General features: G+C 40.5%; 1 protein-coding gene across 2 annotated transcripts in view; it reads left to right on the top strand.

Moving 5' to 3' along the window:
- Positions 1–24,497, top strand: part of lrrc7 (leucine rich repeat containing 7) — a 114,828-nt gene that overhangs the window by 24,606 nt on the left and 65,725 nt on the right. For both annotated transcript variants that reach the window (XM_028999658.1, XM_028999659.1), the window contains exon 2: positions 6,777–7,049. The gene's annotated coding sequence lies outside the window, so the exon portion shown is untranslated. The remainder of the gene's footprint in view (positions 1–6,776; positions 7,050–24,497) is intronic.

The raw sequence follows: 24,497 nt of genomic DNA, 5'->3' as shown, positions 1-24,497 counted from the left end.
TTTAATGACCACATCAATCTATGGGCTTGCCAGCCTTTGGCATAATAAAGATTTAAAAGAAGATAGGAGTGGGACAAACTTGAAATGAACAAATTCTTTGCGGTCAAAAACATTCCGCTTTGTAATGGTGGATGAAATGTGCATCTTCAAACATATCTTCAGTTCTCTGCATCTAAATATGAGCTGGCCTCACATAAAGTAAATAGTGAAGCTGATTAGCCGGTTAATTAATATTCACCGTCATTTATTCCAGACTATAGAGCTCACCTACATATAGGCCACACCGACAAATTCTATTATCTTTATTCTATTATCTTACTTTATTATCTTTTTTTTTTTTTTATGAGCATTTTGTCCATGTTGTTCCTGTCCCTGGTAGGTTTTTGGTTGTGTTAAAGTGCTTTATGTATAAATATGGTATGCTACGGCATGGTTCTTTGTATCTTTTCCATGATGAGGGTCTGTGTTAAAAGCGTAAAATGGCTGAACTGAGGAATTAAGTGTGATGTGTAATATTACACATTTTTCCATGGTAATTTAAGAATAAGAGTTTCACCCTGCTGAGGTTCATCAGTGTGTTAGCATGCAGATTAGCTGTCTTACTCATATTTACTGTAATTTTACTCTAATTTGCCTGGTAAAAAAAATCACTTGGCCTCACGTAAAGATTTTTGTTTCCATTTTTTTTAATTCCCAAGGTCAAAATTTGACTCAGGTAAAAAGTCCTTTAAAACTCAATTTGAGTACAAAAGTACGAAAGTGTTTGCCTTTAAATGTACTTGAGAATTAAAAGTAAAGTTTAGTTAAAAACCTGTCCATGTCAGATTTACTATAATAGTAACTGGTGTTTTATAGATTCATTTTTATGATCATCATATTTCTACAGATTTGTAAATGTTTAATAGTTTAGATATAGGTTCTAGTGTGTGAGAAAGCTCTTAAATGCACAGTTTCTCCTGTTTCAGATGCCAATGAAACAAAAAAACTGAAGAGGAAATCTGTAATCATCTCAGTAATGTTGCATGAAAATCTGAATTTAATTTTCATCCACTCTGCAGTATTTTTAGAATTGATGAAAAGATGAAAGGTATCATTTCAGAACATGTAGTGATGAAAAAATGCAGGAGCACCAGAAATACCAAGTAGGCCAGTGTGGTGCATTCTGGGATGCATGGACACCTCCTTAGTGTCTATGATACAACTATCTAATATTACTTCCTCTTATGCATGGTGTTTCATATTTAAAATGGATGTTTCAGGCATTAAAGCACACAGCTGCCATAATTTCTACTTTTTTATTGTATAATGACTGTAGACTTATTTACAAACAGTCTATGAAATCCATAGTTTATTGATGTAAGAATGTTTGCATTCTTTTTTAATTTTTTGGTGCAAAGGTAAATTTATCAACTGAAATACCAACAAAGAACCAGGGGGGGAAACAAAAGGCCTAGTCTTTAACAGATCAATTCATTACATTCCAGATGTGGGAATGAGGCATATACAGCACTTTGCCTAATTCAATTGAAAGTAAGCAATTGGCAAATGATGATATGTATGACCAATCTGAAAACAAAAAAAAATGGGGAAACATTAAATGCCCTTGCTGAGAAGTCGAGAAAATGGAGCAGTGTTAAGAATAGGCACGTGGTCTGCTGCCAGTCTGCGCTACCCTGGTGCAGAATGAAGCCCATTTAAAAGAAGGAGTGCTACGGGCGCACGGGGATAATGTGGTACACTTCATGCAAGTGGCCATATGTGCTCTACAGTCAGGGCCTGAAGGTGCATTCGTTCAGACTGTGCTGCGGTGTCATGATCACATGGGCGGCCCTCCTCTTCATCTTTTTGTCCACTTTAGCCTCAGGCGGGCACAGACGTGGGCAGAGTGTATGGATGGAGCGAGATAAAACACATTACAAAGCAGTGCAAGAATTGCCTCAATATTCTTGCACCTTTGGTGGAAGTGTTGTTGCTGGGGCGTCCCAGAAATGGAGGACCTGGGGGACAGCTGATCTACTTTTTTTTTCTCCTGCCTAAGTTTATTAATTTATCGCTGTTTTATTTGTGCTGTGCATGTCTGGATGGAGGATGGGTGAGAGCTCTCTCTCCTGCTCTCTATCGTTGCCTTTCTCTCCCTCTCTTGCTACACAGTACCAGTATAAGAATATAGAGTAATGCAGGTCTTGTTCTAAAATACGTGTAACCTTGAAACTTTTCGCAAATTCTATTAAACCAACCATATAATAAAATGCACAGACAGCTAAATTGGATTATTACTGTGTTTACGGTTCATTTAGCCTGCCTTCCATTTTTAAGTCTGGTATAACAGCTTTTGGAGACCACACGGGGGCGGTATAAAATCTATAGGCCTTATAGAAAGTTACCTTGATCCTCACAAAATTTGAGTGCATTTCATTTTCAGCAATAACAGGGTACTGCACACAGAAATATGACACAGTTGATACACTTACATACACTTACACTCATATTTCTCAATGAAGTTCTCCCAGACTGTAAATATAAAATAATATGATTAAAATGGCCATCTTATAGTAATAACTAAATGAAAGAACTGTCCACAGCAGTGGTTCTCAAGCCATCCCTTGTTTGTAAGTTGAAGTGTGTGCTTTGAAAGAAACTGGAATTTAAAGAAAATTTAGTATGCTCTTAGCAGACTTTAGTCTCCACCACACAATGCTCTTGCAGTCAGTACAGACCACCTGAGCAATAAATTACAATTTGTGGCAGAAGCTCGCCCAGTGAACCCCCACGCACCCATCTCTGCTGAGTGGGGGTGACAAACTTAAACAAATTGGTTCCATTAAGGCGGCCGATTGAGCCTTAGCTTGGCATTCTTTTAAATGCGTCTCGGCCTGTGTAGGGAGCTCTTTTTCTTCTCACATTGATCGCTGATGGGGACTGGTACTTCCACTTGCAGTCTTTGCCTTTCTCCCTCAGCGTAAAGCCACCGCTAATCTTTAGCAGGCCAAAGGGGCTTCAGTCTCCAGACTTTGACATTTATGACATTGTGTGACTGTGCTAGAGGTGAGCGGAGGCACTGTGCAACTTCATGGCACATCATCTGAAGTATCACTGTCATGATCCGGTCCGGCAGGGGTTACTCCGGGTCCGGAGTTTCATGTTCGTCCTGTCTTATGTTCCCTGATTGTTATCACCTGTGTATCATTATATAAAACGATCCTGTTTTTGTCTGTTCGCCGTCGGGTCATGTTCTGGTGATGTTCTGGTGATGTTCTGGTGATGTTCTGGTGATGTTCTGGTGATGTTCTGGTGTCCTGGCAGCTACGTATTAAACCCCTGTCATGTGACGTCGTGCGTATGTCTCCTGCTTCCTCGCCATGTATAGCCATCGTGACAATCACGACCATTAAGTTGTTTCTCTGCTGATGCTTTTCATGGCCTGTTCAGCAGACCGTGCTTCACTGTCATTTTCTCTGGCCAGGATATAAAAGTATTTATATTTGTTCTCTATATTTGAATAATGAGCACAGAAATCTGAGGTAACCTGAGGAGGAAGGAGGAGACAAGAAGTGCTCAGTGTTGGCAATTTTGTTTTATTATTATTTGTCTTTGTGCTTGCCGTTATTCCACCATTTTTTACCATTTTTATTTATAGTAGTCTAGTAACTGTTAAAAATGCATTTAACATGATTCTGACATTTTGTGTTCACTGCTTCATCAATTACGCAACACACATGGCTGCCCCAGCTAGCAATACATTTTGGTTGCATCATCCTCTGAGCATGTGACACAGCTCCAAAAGCAAACAGTGGTTTAAGTGTAGAAATTCTCTGAAGATTTTGGACCAGACCTCAGCCCAAATTAACAAAATATGTGGAAGGAATTTTAATGGTAGGCTACATGGTGGTTAGCGTTGTGGCCTCACACCTCACACCATGTTCTGAGGTTGAATCCCAGCCTGTGTAGGACTAACCGATTATTGAGATTTAAAATAGGCCCTTCCATTCTTGAATCCTGATGCAGATCCATAATCAATGAAATGCGTCAGGATTTCTCTGAAGCACTGGAATTTTGTGTGCTGATTCAGGTGCTACCAATGTTTCTTGAGAACAGATTAAAGGTTCTCTAATCTTAAAAACAGGGAAATGTCACTTTGTGAAATTATTTAACATGAATGCTAGTTCCCCTAGCCTGTCTGAGCACATGTGGAGTTATGTACTTAACAAAAAAAGGTGAAATAACTAAAATTCTAATTTCTTCAAAATAGCCGCCCTTTGCTCTGATTACTGCTTTGCACTCTTGGCATTCCAGGGCATTGCACAGGGACACAATGGTAGTAAGAGGGGTTTGAATCTGTGACTTTGTGGTCTTCTGGTTCTAGTGTTACCCACTAGAATATGACCACCCCGTCAGTTGCGGGGTCAAATCCCAAACCGTCAAGGTGCCACTGAGGTCCCCTTGAACAAGGTACCGCCTACTCCCTCAGCGCCTTTCATGGCTGCCCACGGCTCATTAAGGGTGATGGTTAAATGCAGAGGACACATTTCATTGGGCCACTGTCCGCTGTGCTTGCTGTGTATCACAAAGACAAAAACATTCACTTTCACTCAAATAGAGCAATCTGTTGTCATCATGCGATTGTGATGCAATTTATTGTACACAAATGAATCGCACTGTGGTAATCAAGGTGAAAGTGAAGTGATTGTCATTGTGAAATACTGCAGCACAGCACACGGTGACACAACAAAATGTGTCCTCTGCTTTTAAGCATCACCCTTGGTGAGCAGTGGGCTGCCATGACAGGCGCCCGGGGAACAGTGTGTGGGGACGGTGCTTTTTGCAACAGCACCTCAGTGGCACCTTGGCAGATCGGGATTCGAACAGTCAACTCCCTTCGTAAGGCCGCTTCTTTACGACTCCGGACCTCGGCTTAGAAGACATGAACATATTGCCATGACTGTTTCAAAAGTGTCAACTTTGTGCCAGAATTTAGTTTGAAACTGGTTTGAAATTGTTTCACTCACCGTCATGACTAGTTGGGCAAAACAGAAATAACAATATATGTGTTTTTTAGCAGGTGAATAAAATAGTGATGATCTAACACATATCTGTGATATTTCCTCGTGTTTCCACTCATTCAGCTTGTATAACAGAGTATGAAGAAACAAATTTTGTTTCTTGGAGAGAGTTTCTAGAATCAGCCACGTCTCCATGGCAAAGGCAACCGTAGTAGTTCCCCCTGTACCACGGAGACAGAGGTTAGATATTTCATGGCTGTGTGAGTCACAGTGACGGAGGTCTGTAACCTTGCGCTGTGAATATGCAATGCTGTCAGTAAAGGAGGGGTGGCAAGGGAGGGAGAAAGATACTGTATCACAATGTGAAATATATTTCATGCAGTTTCACTATTACAGATAACTCAGTTAACCAGTTATTTTGTGTCAGGAATATGAAATGAGATTTTAGTAATGTCTTGCTTACATCTCATTGTACATTTTAAGGCTTTGCTCGTGATGATCTGACATGAAGCTTCAGAGGACATCAGAGTAAGGTACAGTAAGAAACAACTAGCAAAGTGATTAGCAAGAAAGCCAAATCTGATCTGAGCATAAAAATTAAACAATGCTCTTTGTAGTGTCAACTTGCAAATGACCCATGTTACTGCTAGCCCTGTTTCTTCGACTCCCCTGGGTTTATATGCTGGTTTTTATCTTCCAAGCAGCTAAGGAAACATGTGCTTTATTTATATGTATATACATTGATCACCCATAAGATGATATTTAATAACATTTATTATATAATTACAATGACACACTTAAATTGATATCTGTTGTCTAGTCCAGGACAAGCTTATAAACTATGAAAATGAAAAGTAGACAAGTAGTTTTTTATTAAATGGATATAAATACTTAAAGACACATTTTCACCAAAACATATTGAATTTCAGTGTTAAGTATTTATTTTTAGAAAATTGGTGTTGGTGATATTTTTTCTCAATTCTCAATAATGGGTAATATATCAAATATATCACGTTGTAAGTCGCTCTGAATAAGGGTTTCTGCCAAATGGGGTAAATTTGTCTGAATGCCGTACTTGCAATCAGGAATAATATAGTACAAGACTACTTGAAATTTGAAGCAGACTTGATGTGCTGGTATTGTTGCCATTTCAAAACTGCAACTCTGTGATTTTTCCACCAATGTCATTATCAGCTTTGGCATCTTTTTTCATCCTCTCTTCAAGAATAAAAATATTCTTGACTTCTAAACACAAATTTGTGTCTTAGACCACCTGTGCTCACTTGAAAAGGTATTATTTTTTCTTTTTTGCTGGGGGGTATTGGCTCGGCCAGGATAGTGAGGACTTGGTGAGCCATGTTTGTTCATTTAGTGTCAGTGTAATAATTCCATAACGGACACAGAATTTCCTGTCAAATATGTGATGTTTGGTACTAGTTGAGGATTGTGTACTAATTCTACAAAATCTATACTTTCATTATACTTCAATTTAATTACAAATTCTGCATAGATACTGGGGATTGCAATATTAAAGGCCTACTTTTTTAGAAAGGTGGAGCCAATTTAGCCCCGCCCCCAAAAGAATGTTGTAATTTTATTAAAATATGTACATCCAACCTGAAAGATCTACACCGAAAATACCATAAATGCAGTTGAGTTAATTGGTAAGATGAAAACACGGCAGATTCTGACCATTTACCTGAATATATTCACCTCTAAAGCCCTCACTGCTGTGCAAAAGACTGAAAATGTAACCCCCTTTTTGTCTGATTTTAGGAGCTATCAGGAGCTAAGAAGCAGCTGTCTCTCTTCTGTGCATCACGACTTGGAGCAGTGACATGGATAATCTAATCAGCAACCTCATCAGAGCATAGTGCTTCTCAGGATTTTGCATGGGTAGGGGGGCGAAGATGTGGAAGGACAACAGGCAATTGCGCTGGATGGCTGTTTTCACCCACCAGTGATCTGCAAGAGGACCCAGCAAGGCCTGGCTTCTCCAACATAGCAGAAGGCAAGAGAATCATCACAGGTCGTCCCATCTCAGTTGCGGTGAGTAGCTCAAAGTCGCTCTGTACTAAAATGCTGTGTGTGACTTCAGCTGGAAACCTTTGGGTGTTTTGAGGAATTTCATAGATAAGCACATCACTGCAACATTTTAATTTGCACTAATTTGTCATGTTATGGGCATGTGTCTGTGATACTCTTCAATAAACCACATTCAAATTATATTGATTAATGGAATGCACTCCGGTTCCGTGTACCGGCCCCGAGTTTCATGGTGTCAATGTTGGGGTCCTGATTTCTGGATTGTCTGCACCTGTTATTCTGAGTGTATATACTACCTCCCTTGTCTAGTCCGCGTCGGGTCATTGAATGTATGTCTTCGTGTCCCTGGCCCGGTGACTCTTTTCCTTCCACGTCCTGACCAAATGACCCGGACGCATGCCATGCCTTGTTCCTCGCCATATTCCTGGTTTTCCCCTGGTATGTCAGAATCATGGTGTCTAGGAGCTCTCTCACGCCGCCCATGTTTCCCTGGTGATTCTTGAGGTGTACCGGTGGACTCGGATGGTAGGACCTCTATCGCCCACAAAAGTTCCTGTTGGTTTGAGGAGTTCTGTCAAGCCGCCCATGTTTCCCTGACGATTCCTGAGGCGAGGAGTAGCGGTGGACTCAGCCGGTAGGACCTTGATGTCCTGCAAAAGCTACCATGGGGTTGAGGATACCTGTCACACAGTCCTGTGCTCCCGGCGATACCCGAGTCAAGGAGATCGGCGGACGGTCAAGCAGGAGGACTCTGGGGGCGCTCCAGTTCTGTGTGCCGGTCCAGAGTTTCAATTTCATGATTGTCTGCACCTTTGTATAAATACTGCCTTCTCATGTCTAGTCCGCGTCGGGTCATTGAATGTATGTCATTGTTTCCCCTGTCCTGTTTTATGTGTTTTTGTTATAAGTAAAACCCCTGTCTCATGTAAGTTGTGCAATTGCGTCCTGTTTTCCTGCCAAACCACGCCACGTACTCACCGTATGCTTTCAGTAATTTTTCTTGAGCTACATGCTTTCATCCAGAGATGACCTACATTCACATAGGAGTAAGTGTGTTTAGAATAATTTGTAATTAATTAGGTTTCTGCATCCATTCCTTTAAAACAAACTGCTATGGCAATCTTCCATCTACTTAAAATGGAATTTCCCCCACAGCCATCTCTATTGCTACTTGACCACATTAATTTGTTTACTCTGTGCACAAATTCTGGTTTCATCAAATCGTAAGCCTTGAGGCTTTTGAGATTGGCTGTTTTTCTGACTTGACCTCACTTAACCTGCCTACAGCTAAATTACTCTAATTATTAAATTAGGAACTGACTGAAAAAGAATGACTTCCATGTTTAAGAATAAACCACAGTTTATTACACAGTTGCTTTCTTAGCACTTACTTCCACACTTACCACACTTAAGAAGCAAATGAAATTTAAAAAGTTCATTTCTCCTCCTAGAGAGGAGGAGAAATGCACAGGAGTCATCCCAGAGAGGAGTCAGTGGACATGACCTCCTATAAAGGTTCATACAATGAAGGCATAAACTATAATATCCTGTAAAGAGTCATCATTTCCACATCTGCCAGTTATTATATAATCTTGCTCCATGATTGTGCTTTGATACAACGATGATTTATCTAATATACATTCTTAAAAGTTGCAAACTAATGTACTCAAATGCCTATACATTGTGAGCCTGTTTCTACAGGGAGTGCAGAATTATTAGGCAAATGAGTATTTTGTCCACATCATCCTCTTCATGCATGTTGTCTTACTCCAAGCTGTATAGGCTCGAAAGCCTACTAGCAATTAAGCATATTAGGTGATGTGCATCTCTGTAATGAGAAGGGGTGTGGTCTAATGACATCAACACCCTATATCAGGTGTGCATAATTATTAGGCAACTTCCTTTCCTTTGGCAAAATGGGTCAAAAGAAGGACTTGACAGGCTCAGAAAAGTCAAAAATAGTGAGATATCTTGCAGAGGGATGCAGCACTCTTAAAATTGCAAAGCTTCTGAAGCGTGATCATCGAACAATCAAGCGTTTCATTCAAAATAGTCAACAGGGTCGCAAGAAGCGTGTGGAAAAACCAAGGGGCAAAATAACTGCCCATGAACTGAGAAAAGTCAAGCGTGCAGCTGCCAAGATGCCACTTGCCACCAGTTTGGTCATATTTCAGAGCTGCAACATCACTGGAGTGCCCAAAAGCACAAGGTGTGCAATACTCAGAGACATGGCCAAGGAAAGAAAGGCTGAAAGACGACCACCACTGAACAAGACACACAAGCTGAAACATCAAGACTGGGCCAAGAAATATCTCAAGACTGATTTTTCTAAGGTTTTATGGACTGATGAAATGAGAGTGAGTCTTGATGGGCCAGATGGATGGGCCCGTGGCTGGATTGGTAAAGGGCAGAGAGCTCCAGTCCGACTCAGACGCCAGCAAGGTGGAGGTGGAGTACTGGTTTGGGCTGGTATCATCAAAGATGAGCTTGTGGGGCCTTTTAAATTGAGGATGGAGTCCCAGTCCTACTGCCAGTTTCTGGAAGACACCTTCTTCAAGCAGTGGTACAGGAAGAAGTCTGCATCCTTCAAGAAAAACATGATTTTCATGCAGGACAATGTTCCATCACACGTGTCCAAGTACTCCACAGCGTGGCTGGCAAGAAAGGGTATAAAAGAAGAAAAACTAATGACATGGCCTCCTTGTTCACCTGATCTGAACCCCATTGAGAACCTGTGGTCCATCAAATGTGAGATTTACATGGTGGGGAAAACAGTACACCTCTGAACAGTGTCTGGGAGGCTGTGGTTGCTGCTGCACGCAATGTTGATGGTGAACAGATCAAAACACTGACAGAATCCATGGATGGCAGGCTTTTGAGTGTCCTTGCAAAGAAAGGTGGCTGTATTGGTGGCTGATTTGTTTTTGTTTTGTTTTTGAATGTCAGAAATGTGTATTTGTGAATGTGGAGATGTTATATTGGTTTCACTGGTAAAAATAATTGAAATGGGTAGATATTTATTATTATTTTTTTTTTGTTTAGATGCCTAATAATTATGCACAGTAATAGCCACCTGCACACACAGATATCCCCCTAAAATAGCTAAAAATAAAAACAAACTAAAAACTACTTCCAAAAACATTTAGCTTTGATGTTAATGAGTTTTTTGGGTTCATTGAGAACATGGTTGTTCAATAATAAAATTATTCCTCAAAAATACAACTTGCCTAATAATTCTGCACTCCCTGTATAGTATCACAACTGCCATGCAAATTCAAAATACTAGGCTTCTGATACGGCATATTTTGTTCTTTTGACATATAGATATAACTGTCATGATATAGATATTTTGTGACCTAAATTTTGAGAATATATTTTTGATTGAACAGTCCGTGCAACAGTTTATGGGTGTATTTCCCCAAATCATTTTAGAACATTTTAAATGGTGTCATTAATCTGATGATGTTTCCTGGATTCACACCAGGACTATATGTCAAATATGCACATTTGCAGTCAGTATAGCCACTTTTCTCTATTACACTAGCCTGCATTAATTAAAAGAAATCTTACTTTAAGGGTATTAAAAGGTCTAATATTGCTAAAGTAAGCACTTAGGAAAATGGTGCAATATAATATTTTGCCTGATTGACTTTTTAAACATTTTATATTAAGTGCACAGAATGAATACAGCTTTGCCCATCATATTTATGGAGGTTCACTGAAAGGATGAGTGCTCTTATGTAATGGACCCACTGAGGTGTAGTACAATCTGGATAGGAGTCAAATAATTCCATCCCCATCCTTCTGCTCGGGGCGCTTCTTTTAAAAGACAACTGCGTAAAACGTGCCAACAGCTGGACACAGCACAGCAACAACTGTGGTGTGTGAAGCCGCAGTGGAGATTGAGAGACAGATAGCGGGCAAGAAGGGCAGAGTGCATAGCTGTGTGGGGACTGAAATGTTGATGGCGAAAAAGTCCCACATAAGGCTTGTTATTATTTGTAATGCAAGACCAGGTCTTATATTTAATGCCGAACGGTGCTGGTAGCAAACCCGTAAGATCCATCTGTTCCATTTCAAGAATATAAACGAAACATTGCGTGAAGATGCTTAAGGGTGCTTTTTGATAGTGTGATTATTTTTACCTTACCTTCCGGGGGAAACAGGCGCTGGTGCAATCTGGATCAGGTACCATTTGGATTCCCCCTAGCAAATGCTCATCTGGCAGGATCTTATAAAATATTCTGTAGTAACTAGGGGACAGGCAACAAAACTGTACACACATCCTATTTTAAATGTGTTCCTTGGCCAGTTGACTGTCAGTTTAATTCATAGCCAAGTCTCATTTAATACTTCGGTGCTGACAGTTTTATGTAATTTTATCAATTTTCTTTCCTCAAATGGTCAAAATGATGCATTTGTGAAACCCAACTTCCCTCTTATGAACAAAGATGAATGCAACATAATTCTTATTTATCATCATAACAACACAGTGCTAAGTGCCGAAGCCTTTATCAGTCCTCCAGGAATTTGAGCAACAATTAACACAAATTCATCGACGAAAATGATTTGCGTTTTGCACTTTTGTCAAATCACCGAAACTTTTTTGACATTTTTACCTATCACAGCACTTCCTGCATTTTGTGTAACAAAAAGTAAATCACCCTGACCGAGTCTGTGACTTGCAAGTGTTTTTCTCGCAAGAACTGTCTCGCAAGAACTGTTTTTGTGTTAAGTTAAGGTTCTTTTTTTTTTTATTTACGTTTGTTATTCTAGACAAATATAGCCATTTCAGAAGCGCCTTGCTGGGAAAAAAGTGTACCAGTGCATTTATTTAAATAAACAATATTAAATGGCATAATTTTAATGTTTATGTATTGTTTAAAGCAAATGTAAGATGATTTGCAGTTTTTACTTATTTCAGTAGTTTCATAGCTACCTTCCACTGCAACTTTTCACTAAAGTTGCCGCATCTTCTGGCATTTTAGATTGCCACAAGTTTAAAAGTACATCTAAAACATTATTTTTTATGTACTTCCCTGTGTTCATGATTAGTATTCCATTTCACACAGTTTTCTATGTCTATTTTCTGTGTTTCTGAGTTCATCATAGAAAAAGGAATCTATAATCTTCCATTCGCATATCTGTCATTCAGATGTTGGAATGTTTATTCTGTTGGTGTATTACTGAAATTGTTTTTAAGAGACAAAAAGAGCTTTTCTGAATGAAATGTTCTCTGGTGCGTATTACGATTGCAATATCAGAAACAAACAGGCGTTCTGCTGGCAGTATTAGATGTTTGCATGTGAACACGAAAGTGGCACTTGATTACTGAAGCACAAAGCCCGGTGACTTGTTATTGCCGCCTCACTTGCCAGTTTCCTGCTGTCTGAAGGGTGTGAACCGGGACAAAATTGCCAAGACGCGTCCCAGCGATGACCCAAATGCTTTTGAGCGTCCGGCCAGGCTTTGCGAAAGCGGTGGTGTGATCCACTTTCGGGGCAACGCTGTGAGAAACCTTGTGGAGCATCTCAGGAACACTTCTCACTTTGAGCCATTCGACCAGGTGTTCTCATTAGCACTTTCTGTGTGGCCTGCAGGGGCTTTGGAGAGTGTGGAACATTCATACTGTACTCTCACTTTCCACATTTTAGCACTGCGAATTTGTGCCCTCATTGAATTCTCTGTCTGCATGAGCCTGAAAGCGCTTGAGCAAATCGGTGGCGAAAAAAAGTCCTTTAGAAGGGGCCACGTTTTATTGCATGGCACCCGGATCGCTTGCAAATGAGAAGGATCTGGTTGCACAACGGCTTTATTCACCCCTGTCTCAGAATTAGCAAGCGATGACAGTGCTGTCACTGGGGCAGAGAATGGGCGGCGTTGGGGGTTAATTTGCTCTATTATGTGGAGGAAGTGTGAACGAGGGATTCAGCTTCCTGGAGTGCTCTGTGTCCGTGGGAGTTAACAGGATCCTGTTTTGTGCCAGCAGGCTACAGAACTTGGGGATTTTAACCATTTTACCTGTAATGTAAATGAATAAACAAGATGTACTTAGCAAAAAAAAGGTGAAATACCTGAAAACATGTTTTATATTCTAGTTTCTTTGCTCTGATTACTGCTTTACACACTCTTGGCATTCTCTCGATGAGCTTCAAGAGGTCGTCGCCTGAAATGGTTTTGAAGGTCTTGAAGGAGTTCCCAGAAGTGTTTAGCACTTGTTGGTCCAGCTCACCCCAAACCATCTCGACTGGGTTCAGGTCCGGTGACTGTGGAGGTCAGGTCAAGTACATAACTCCACATGTGTTCATTCATAGTTTTGATGCCTTCAGTTAGAATCTACCAATGTAAATGGTCATGAAAATAAAGAAAACACATCGAATTAGAAGGTGTGTCCTTAACCTTTGCCCTGTACTGTATATGATAATAGACCATGCAGTAAAGCGGTACGCTATACACATTACACACATTACACCTGTAGTGGTGCCTCTCAATTTTTCGGTTGTCTTTAAATTGGCTGCATTAAATTGCCTCTTAATTTTAAATGAATGTGCTTAACAATGTCTCCCATATATCCGGACTAATTTCAAATGACGGAACAAGTACAAATATCTCAAAGATTCTAAGCGTGCCCATGACATTTCGTTTGCAAGCCACCCCATGGAGGCTTGGGCCTCCCCATGACCCACCACCCTGTCACCGCTGATGGAGAACTATTAAAATGCCTAAAAAGCTGTATATGGCTAGAACTGGGCTATAGTCTGTGAACTTGACAGACAGCGCAGGTCGGCTGAAAGGGGCTGGATGGCCTATGGTTGCATTGCTAGTGCGTGCGGTTTAATCATCTGGGGTTTTTTCACCCTTGGATTGTGCTGGAAATCCCTGATTGGTGTGACGTACAGCTGTTTTGAATCGCTAGACTATCACTCCAAGGAGATTAAGCTCCCGTTCCGTTTAAGAGCTTTGATGTCGAGCAGGCCCCCTCCCCTTCCGCTCGTCCTTATTTAGACAATTATTCTTGAAAGTTTTAATCACCATCCTGCATTTTGATTCATTCGGTCGTACTAGAACATACTGTGGTAAAACTAGATCACCATTGAGTAAAAATAACCACAGACCACATGCAGAGCCTCTCTCTGCTTATTTAAACAGCTCGGTTGTTGGTTTGTTTGTATCTCTGTGCTATATGGGGTGGTAAATGATGTTCCTGTTGCTTCCAGTAGCGAGAGATGCGGGGCCACAGGGAGTTCTCTGCCTTTCCTCCTCTGAAGATCAGCAAACGCAACCACCCGTGAACGGTACGGCATTTGAATAATGCAGGGTCCATTTGTGTGTGTGTGTGTGTGTTGCTAGTGGATTCTAACTCATGATGGTCAAAACAATTTGAGTAATCTGAACGTTACTTTTCTTCATGTCAAAAGAACACGGACACTGTGGCTTTAACGTCTGCTGTTTTATTTCTGCCATTCTAGTCAACGAGTCAAATTGTGCCTGTTAAAGTGATTTTTTAAAAAGGATTTTATGAGTAGGTTGGATTATGCATTACCATAGCTCAAGAATAAACATTTACTTAATGAAGAACATCTATTTATTAGCATTGAGCCTGGTAACATAAGAAAAAATGGTTTACAATCTAAATAATATTTTTCTTTGCCTTTGTTGTTGATAAAACTATACAGGGTTAATATCTTGTTGTGTTGTATGAGTCTCATTATCTTGCTTTCTGTATCATATTTTATTATCTCTTTGTATTATGTCTATTGTTTGCTGCTTGTCTTTTGAAATTTGATGAATTAATTTACAGATTTGATTTAGCCGATTTGTTGTATAGGTCCTCTTCAACCACAGCCTTCTTCCACAAAATATGGCTGGTCATTTCCTCCAGACTCTCCATTTTCATTTGGCTTTAAACCGAAATGCTTTCACACTCACATGCAGCACAGAGAGAAGAAATCAGACTTTGTATGTATGTAATATCTGAGAGTGGAAGTGATTGTCATTATGATACACTGCAGGACAGCAGACGGTGACACAACAAACTGTGTCCTCTGCATTTAACCATCACCCTTAGTGAGCAGTGGGCAGCCATGACAGTCGCCCGGGGAGCAGTGTGTGGGGGCGGTACCTTGCTCAGTGGCACCTCAGTGGCACCAGTGGCCACCCTTCTGATTATGGGACCACTTCCTTAACCCCTAGGCCATGAAGACACTTTCCTTGATGACATTGCTCAGCAGCCCTCATTGTCACGTATTGTAATGCAGATCCTGGCTGTAAGAAGTAGTATTTTTTAGGCTTCTTGAACTCCACGCTGAAGTCTGTCTGGCTTTTGTCAGTGTGATGTGACAGCCTACAGAGGAAAATTTCAATGAGCATTCATCATCATTTGAAAAAACACCATTTTTTTTGGGCACCTAGCAGTGGCGAGGATGCCGTTGAGTCATGCTAATAGATCAGGCCAGCCTTTTCTCACTATGCTCCTATGTAGATCAGGGGGCTTGTTGCCATGGTGACAACGGCAGATGGAACACACAGCAATGCCACAGCAGAGTGTGAAAGGAAGTGCCTGGGGTCCCTAAAGAGAGGGAATATGCTGGGTGGTGCAGTTTTCTCTCTAAATGATGCTACACCCACACCAGCTATGCTCTGCATTCTCCCTGGTCAGGGGCGCCTGAAATTGTGGGGTTTCCTCTCAGAGTTGGTGCTGTGAGGAGCTGCATGCTGCAGTTCACGGCATTTGTCATAGGGGGCTCTTTCAGCCTGTGTAATCGAATAAGTCAGATGTTGTCTGCTGCATTTCAATAAAACCTCATCTCAGTCTGGAGCAACGAGAGTTTATCGAGTTTGAGCTTCTCCGATTACAGCCAGATGATGGCTCTTTCTGTACGACACACGATCTGCCTCTGAAGGGATCATCATGAGCTCAGGAAATAAAGATTGCGGCTGGACTGCAGTGCCCCACTTTCTGTGGTCTACTGCCTACCAGAGGGAACGTCAGACAACATCTGAAGTGTAGGCAAAGTCCTAACTCTGGCGGTCTGTCGCAACGAGCACCGTTCCACTGCCCAGAGGCTTGTTCGTAGTTCCCGGGACTCCTCCCATTAGTTCGGCCGTTGAGCTTTAGTCTAAACCAGACCCATAAGCAGGGATTAAAATTCAAGCCTAAAAGCTAAAATCAAAGCTGAGCAGCACTGGTACGTTATTTTACATAAAGCGGAAAGGTAGGGAGACTGAATGTTGAGTAGTCAGTTCTACCCCCTTGCATGGAGATACGCAGGCTTATAAAATCTGAGAAATGTTAGCCTACGAGTCTGTGTAACACCCACACATGCAGCAAGTATTCACAGCAAGGGTGTCATCGCTCGATGGTGGATCACATAAATTGCTCTATTCATTCATTTATACTGTATTCATTTTATGGATAATTTTTTAAAATGTGACCTTGAGGCACTACTCAGTTAAAAGGGGTCTTACTGCTAAAAAGTGGAGAATAATGGTGGGTCTGGGAATGACAAAAAAAAAAAAGAAGCTACGGACCCAAGGGTCCCAAGGGTGTGAGAACCTTCTTTCAACACAGAACACGTGGAAGAGCAAATGAAATGAAAACGCATGAAGAAGGTCTTTCTAAGTGTCTCCAAGAATAACAAGGACCGTGCACTACAGTTGGCTTCAATTGGATCATGTTACTGTTATTTCCAATTTTTCTACGTGCATTAGGAAGCTGCGCAATAGCAGTTCTTTCATTTCGTTATTGGAGGACAAGATATAGTCATTCAATGCTGAGCCCTGATGTAACGAGAGGGCTTTCAGATGGACTCCAGGTTGCCCGCTGTATTTAAATTTAAACTCCTTTTCCGCTTCAGAGCCAGCTCTTTCCTCGTCTCCAGCTGGCACCACTCAGGCTCCAGTTTGTGGCGCATGCCCTGTCTTAGATACGGCAGTGTGGCCGGGTGAGGTTTGCAGTTTTCACCCGAACCTACTGAACCTTTTCCCCTTTGAGGTATGTAACCCAGTCCTGTAGTGGCAATGGCAAGATGTGTAAGCTGTGACAATCACTTCACTTTAAAGCTTACAAAAGTCTTACGATGTCGTCACAAGCATTTTAACATAGTATCAGGCAAAGAAGATTTTTGAAGGAACACATTTCCAACATTTTATCAAAGCTCCGTAAGGTACATATACCGTTTACAGTGCACTAAAAAAAAAAGTCTGCACCTTGATTTTTCACTACAAAGCCGAGTAATAATGTACAATTATTATGGCGCTTTCCTTCATACAATCCTGCTGAATTATGTCTCCTGGTATATATGTGTGTGTGTCTGTGTGTGTCTAACAGTGTAACTTCATTATAGAATCATGACGTTGCAGCTTAAGTATTTGCTGATCTTGCCTGACTGTGCTCATCTCTTCATTTTTCATCATTTTTTTTCATCAAGCTTGACATTACATTTCTGGTAAAACAATGTAAATGTGGTAGAATGAAATTAGAACTGTTATTACGAGATGCAGCACATTTACAATACCTTCAATTGCTTGAATACATTTTTATTTGCTTAACATAGACTCAGCTGCATGGCCAATGGAAAAAAAAAACTGGAGCCTTCAGGAGTCCATTTTAAAATAAGTAATGCTACTCTCAGAACCGACCAACATAACACCCTTTCTCAGTCCTTAACTGCTAACGTTCCGAGATGGTAAAATCAACATGGAGTGCTTAGACTGGTTGGGTTTGTACTTTTGTTTTCTTCAAGGTCCACTTATTTGTAGTGTCACTGGCAGGTTGAAGCAAAGTTGAATGAACTTAATATTCTGCTCGTCCAGATATGAATTTTTAATATGACATGCTCACAGGGCTTAAGGAGGATAAATGTTTTGTCTGAAGGGAATGAATCATGCCTAATCATTAAACAATAGCAAGAGAGCAAGGGGACAGGCATGCCAGATCACTCTAGAGATAGCGCTTGGAATACTTTAAACTTAGCCTTGCCAAATGGAATTCTTATGCCAGACAGACAAAGGGATTAATTAGAAGTCTGTCTGAGACAACAGAGATTAGCGAAAGCCAGAGCTGCACCAAACACTCTCCTTTCATTCGTGTGTTCTGAACTCTTTCCATCTGATGCTGGATTTTTATTCACATAGTGAATTTTAATCACTGCCTCTTCCTTCATGTCCTATAGTTTAACTATAGTATAGTATAGTAGTATAATGTCCCGTCTTTTTTTTTTTTTTGCCCCTGTTGTCTTCATTTATTCATGTATTTACGAAGGTACTGGGCCTTATGCCTAATCCTGCAGTCCTCCACTTCCTCCTCAGGTATGCTATCTGTCTGCAGCGCTCAGCTTGAAAGGATGGGGAAGAGGATGTGGTTTCCATGGCAACAGAGAGCCCACAGGGAAGCCGAGTAGGGATAATATGCAGGGCCAGAGATCTCGCCTGCACAGATATAGAGCTGACCTGCATTAAGTAATAGAGGAAATGGCTCGCACAATTGAAGTGTAAAATAATGCCTTACATTTTCACCAGAACGTGCCCTCAGATGGGTTCATCCTTAAATAGAGCCGTAACGTAGCAGCCATGTTTGTAGTATTTTTGGTTGAAAGCTGCCGTTAAATTCTGTCTAGTTCTTTACTGCCTAGTATGCAGTAGACGATCTATGCCATAAATACAGCAGCTCTGTAGGAGACAAATGACAGCACATATTCAATTAGGCAACTGCTTTACACTTGGCTGCCTGATGAGACCTCAACACTAAACTCAGGCCTTAATCACATTACAGCACATCTTTGCCATATCTCACTTGCTGTGGTAACTGGTTAACCTTTTATTGCAAACAGCTTATTAATGTAACTAAAACTGGGGTGTCAGCTGAAGAATGGATAAAAAAGTCCAAATGTTTCACACCAAACTAAAAACATTGACAGATTTAATTTATTTTCCTCTTTGCTTATTTAAACATACTTCATGTCCTAACATTTACATTAACATTATGCCAATTAGCAGACACCCTTATCCAGAGTGACTTACAATCAGTAGTGAAATGGACAGTCCCCCCTGGAGACTCTCAGGGTTATGTGTCTTGCTCAGGGACACGATGGTAGTAAGTGGGGTTGAACCTGTGGCATCTACCAACCCATCCTGTTAAACTGAGTTCTTCATGTCATTTCCATGTTTGTTTGGTAGCATACCGAGAAGTTGTTTATTGTTATTATTGGTGTTTATAGTTGTTTATTTATTGAGTGTTTATTTTGTACACACCTTCCTTTTCTCAGTTATCAATATTGAGATATATATATATATTACACAGAAGTGGTATATATATATATATATATATATATATATATATATATATATATATATATATATATATATTTTTTTTTTTATTGTTAGCATAGCAGACATTTTTGCTTTATCATTAACCTCCATTTCTCTAAATTCTCAATGGTTGAAATACCTCTTATGCTCAAATACCTCTGAACCAGAAGTCCACAAAGCCACAGGTTCAAACATCACTTACTACCATTGTGTCCCTGAGCAAGACACTTAACCCTGAGTGTCCAGGGAGACTGTCCATGTCACTACTGACTGTAGGAAACATGCTTATGAGTCTCCAACATGCTTGTACATGCATTGTGGTGTGTGTAGGACTTATGTGAAGGTGTTACATCAGACATCTGCATTTTCAGTGTACTGTAGAATAGACATAGTGAAGATGGTTTTATGTGTTTCATTCAACGCAGGGGAGCAGGGGATTATTTGCAGTTGAATGCAGACCATCACTTTTTGGACTGGGTTGTCACCTGCAGTCAGGACCGTTGCTCTTTCTTTCTCAGAACTAATTATTAGGCTTCCTGTGCACAGTACCTATACGATACTTTGCTGCTTTAGCACAGCAATGGAGAAATTGATTTGTAAAGGCACAGCTACCCAGGGTGCTTTGTGAGAAGATTGTAATTAATGAAGGCATTAAATTGGCCTGATCCGTGCCGTATGTATCCTTGGGGGGGTTGTATTTGTGCACACGTCATTGACAGCACTGCAGCAATGTTAATTAGAGGTGCTTTTGGAGGATCTGCCGCTCGAGTAAAATGTTAAGGCACAAATTGACTTCTCCTTCCCCAAGGGGAGGAGCTATAATGCTGATATAAGGGCTGGTGGAAATAATCTCATTCATTAATTCAAGCACAGAGAGAAGTGCTGACGGCCCAGTTCAACACTGGACCAAAGTTTAGCCCTTTAAACTGAAGAGTGAGAGAGAGAGAGAGAGAGAGAGAGAGAGAGAGCGATACAATTTAATTCCCTCTCATTTAGTTTTGTTGTACATTTTCTGTTTTATTGAAACTATTTCAACATACATAGCACATCACAAATAACTTTTATAATAGGCTTTAGATAAATATAGTTCTCTTCTGGATCTATTCTATTTGGCATGGCATTGTATTAAAAACATTTGTAGATGATTATTTTGGTGTATTATGTACATAGTACAAAGACTATGTACTGTCATATTAATTTTACAATTAATCTCATGGATGATATGGTGTCTCAGGGCTCTTTGTATCACTGAAATTAATCTTGTGATAATTAGTTTGCTATATGAGCATAACTAAAAGAAAAACTCCTAAAGAAGGACATTCCACATTATTAAGCAAACCATCCTGGTCAAGCAATATGGGACAAAAAAGGATCTCTCCGCTGTCGAAAAATATAGTATAGTCGAAGGCCTTGGACAAGGTATGAAAATCTTAGCTATTTCACAAAAACTTCAGCATGATAATTGTACTGTAAAGAGATTTTTGACTGATTCAGAGCACATATGGATTTGTGCAGATAAAGGCACAATATAGAAGGTTCCTGCCAGACAAATACATCAGATTAAGAGAACATCTTACAAATCAAGGGGTAGATCCTTCAGAGGCTTGCAGTCATGCATAATCCTTCTATTCGGCCACCCCTAAGCAATGCACCCCTAACCAGCAGACCCAGAGATACATGAAGACTGTTCTTCAAACAATGCCGTGCAACCTTTGACGGTCCAGACGATTGGAGTGGTGGATGGATGGGGGATGGCCATGTCCCAACAAGGCGTCAGCAAGGAGGTGGTGGAGTCATGTTTTGGGCCAGAATAATGGGGAGAGAGCTGTCTGCCCACTTTCTTCCATTGTAAAAAAATAAAGAACCATAACTAAATTATTTTCAAAAACAAGGAATACTTCTGCATCACTGGCTGCTATATCCTCCATGACCTCAACCCTATTGAGAACCTTTGGAGCAAAAGGTTCAAGCAAAACATCTATGAGGGTAGAAGGCCTTTGACTTTCAACCAGCAGCTCTGGGAGGCTATTCTGACATCCAGAAAAGATATTCATTTCAAGAATTGTGAAGCTGCTCACAAATAAGGGTCCTGTGTTAAAGTGTAACCTGAAGTGTTTAGGTGGTTTTGCTATCAAAGCTATCAAAATAGCTTTTGATTTCAGCAAATATGACCTCTTAATGCTGCTAATTCAACAAATGACCATTTTCAGTTCTTCACAACCTATAAAATGTTTTAAAACGCTGTTTTGAAAGTGAAGTGATTTCATTGTGATACACAGCAGCACAGCACATGGTGCACACAGTGAAATTTGTCCTCTGCATTTAACCATCACCCTTGGTGAGCAGTGGGCAGCCATGACAGGCGCCCGGGGAGCAGTGTGTGGGTACGGAGCTTTCCTCAGTGGCACCATGGCGGTTTGGGATTCGAACCGGCAACCTTTCAATTACGAGTCCACTTCCAACCTCTAGGCCACCACTGCCCTTGTTGTGATAAACATTTGTAACAGTGCATTTTATGATTTTTATTGGGAGGTTTGGTCTGTAACATTCAAATTGCATTTGGATGGTTGATAACTTCATACTGTATGTATGTTTTTTTTCAATCCAAGAACATGTGGAGAGGGAGAGTTTTATTGGAAGAAAGCATGGACCCTATAAGCATAAACTGATAGAGGTAAATAGCTAGAGATACAGCTTGTTAGTTATCTCCTTTTTGGTGAAGAGATCCCAACTTCCCACCCAGCTATTTTTTCATTAGTAACTATTGATGCACGTATTGACATTAGTATTTCTGATGCCAAAGGCATGTGCACTGCGTAAATTGGGGGTACTCAGTTAGTTATAGGTGTGTGTGTATGTGCCCAGTCTACCCATGATACTGAGTAGATCTAACCTTTTATGGAAAGTGTTAAACATTGATACAAATGGAGTCCGTGGTCATGTTTGACTGCTTTCACACACCCTTATTCTCTTTTATTTTTGATGGACACTGACGGTACTGAGATGACTATAATTTTGGGAGAAATTGTTTCCCATTCCCATAAATTCCAAAATACCCCTCATATGCCAGGCTTTCAAAAATGTAAGACTGGATTTTCATTTTGGATTATTAATTGCATTTGACAGCTTTGCAGCTTTTACGTCATCATACCATCTTTAGTTTTTTCCAAACACATTCTCTGCTGATTGGCATGAGATGTTTCATGAAACCAGTTTGAAGCAGTTTGTCAATGTCCATTAAATGGATGTGTAGCTGAAACATATAGAAAAAATACCAAATGACAATCATATCCATTTATTATTATCTAAAATTATTTGGTCAGAATGATATGTCAGTATGTTGGAATTCAATAAAGTGTCTCAGATTACAAGTATTTTTACTGACTATTGATTTAATTTTCACTTCATTTATGTTTGAGATTTTGGTCGCGTTGAACTGCAGAACTGCTCTTTTATTATCATAAAAATGTCAGAATAATTGAAATGATTCAATTGTTCTGAATGTATTTTTTATCTGGACGTGTGCCATCCTTGGTGAGAAATTTGGGGGCCAGAGAGTTACTGTGCCAGGCACAACAAGATCAGAACGCCTATTGATGTTGTTTTATTATTCAGCATACATGCTTTGGACTGTATCACTATCGTTTAAAATTCATATAAAGCTCTTGGGTTTGTGATATTCTTAAGGCCTCTTAAGTGTCTAGATGGTGCCTGCACGACCCGATGCTCCTGTGTTGCCATTCATGCTGGAATAATTCTAACCCTCCTATTTTAGCAGAATGAGCTTTGCGGGCGTAGCTTTGCTCACCGCATTGTTTAGTTAACTGAAGCATGTACCTTGCGACACGTCCTTCTTGACTAATAGCTATTCAAGAGCAGCAATAGCCCTGGAATCTTGTTGGGAAGATATATTAGATGATACAATTAAACATTTACGTGCGCGTGGAGTAATGATCTGGTAATTTGCCAGTCAGGTATAGCTGCAGGCTATTACAGCCATCTGTGAGAGTGACAAGCTGTCGAATAGCTGGCAGCGGTGCTCTGTGAACCTTGGCTGGCGAGATGAAGAACCGTGCGGCTCTCCACCTAGAGGCTGGAGGCTCCACCTTCTCATCATGAGAAACGACACAGATCCAGGAGGAGGGCTGGAGGAAGGAGTGTCCAGGTCAGTAACGTAGCCTGACGTCTGCCACAGTGTGACTGATATTTTGTTGTACATGAATCTACAATGAAGGACAATAGATTATTGACATCTGTGGTGTCTGGCAATACGGGTGTGAAGTCTTTCTTGTTTATTTTTGATTTGCTGCTCCAGTGCCTGGATTATTTTGTGACTAGAGAATCAATCGTCATTAATTATCTCTGTGATTAATGGCAATTTGTCTGGAAATTATGCAGTTGAATTGAAGGCCTTGACCTGGAAAACTGAGACGTGGCAGAAGAACTGAATAAAAATCCATTTTTGGGCTCTAATGGTCTGATTTTCATGGAGTGTTGGGGAGCGTTCGCTAATGCCCATCCACAAATGTCGACACAAAACTTGACATAATTTAAGACGTTGAGGCATCAGAAATATATGGATAAAATGTATCAATATATTGGAACAATGCCGATTTATTGGATGCATTATCTCTTGTTGTGAGCTTTTGAGAATGGGGATTTACAGTTGGTTCAGCACTTCAGCACTCTCCTATTCGTGGCGAAGATCCAGTCTGCCTTTTCCAGCCCTGTCATATAAAATGCGTAGGGCGCTTCATAAATCTTAACCCGTGAAAGCAATGTTTCAGGCAAAATTTGATTGCATGTTATATTCATGAAGTATCTGTTCCATGCGTGTGCATTGGGGAGATTAGACGTGCATTTAATTGTTGTGCTCGGATCCAATTGTTTTAGCCTGGTTCAAATTCAGCCGCGTAATGTCTGCCTCCTTATCAGATCTAATATGCAGCATTACAGAAAATGCAACACTAGTTGTTTGCGTTGAGGCAAGTGTGATAAGACATCTGCCCCAATTCGTTGGCTTACAGTCATGTCATTTACAGCATCTCCATAGTAACCGTGCAAAGAAGGATTTCAGTCCATTTGGATCCTCTGCACTAGAGGAAATGTTAATGTCGATACAAGCATCAGTAACTAAAGATA

The sequence above is a fragment of the Denticeps clupeoides genome, chromosome 13 (assembly GCF_900700375.1).
Source record: "Denticeps clupeoides chromosome 13, fDenClu1.1, whole genome shotgun sequence".
In the NCBI taxonomy this organism is placed as follows: Eukaryota; Metazoa; Chordata; class Actinopteri; order Clupeiformes; family Denticipitidae; genus Denticeps; species Denticeps clupeoides.
This window is presented reverse-complemented; position numbering and strand designations above follow the sequence as displayed.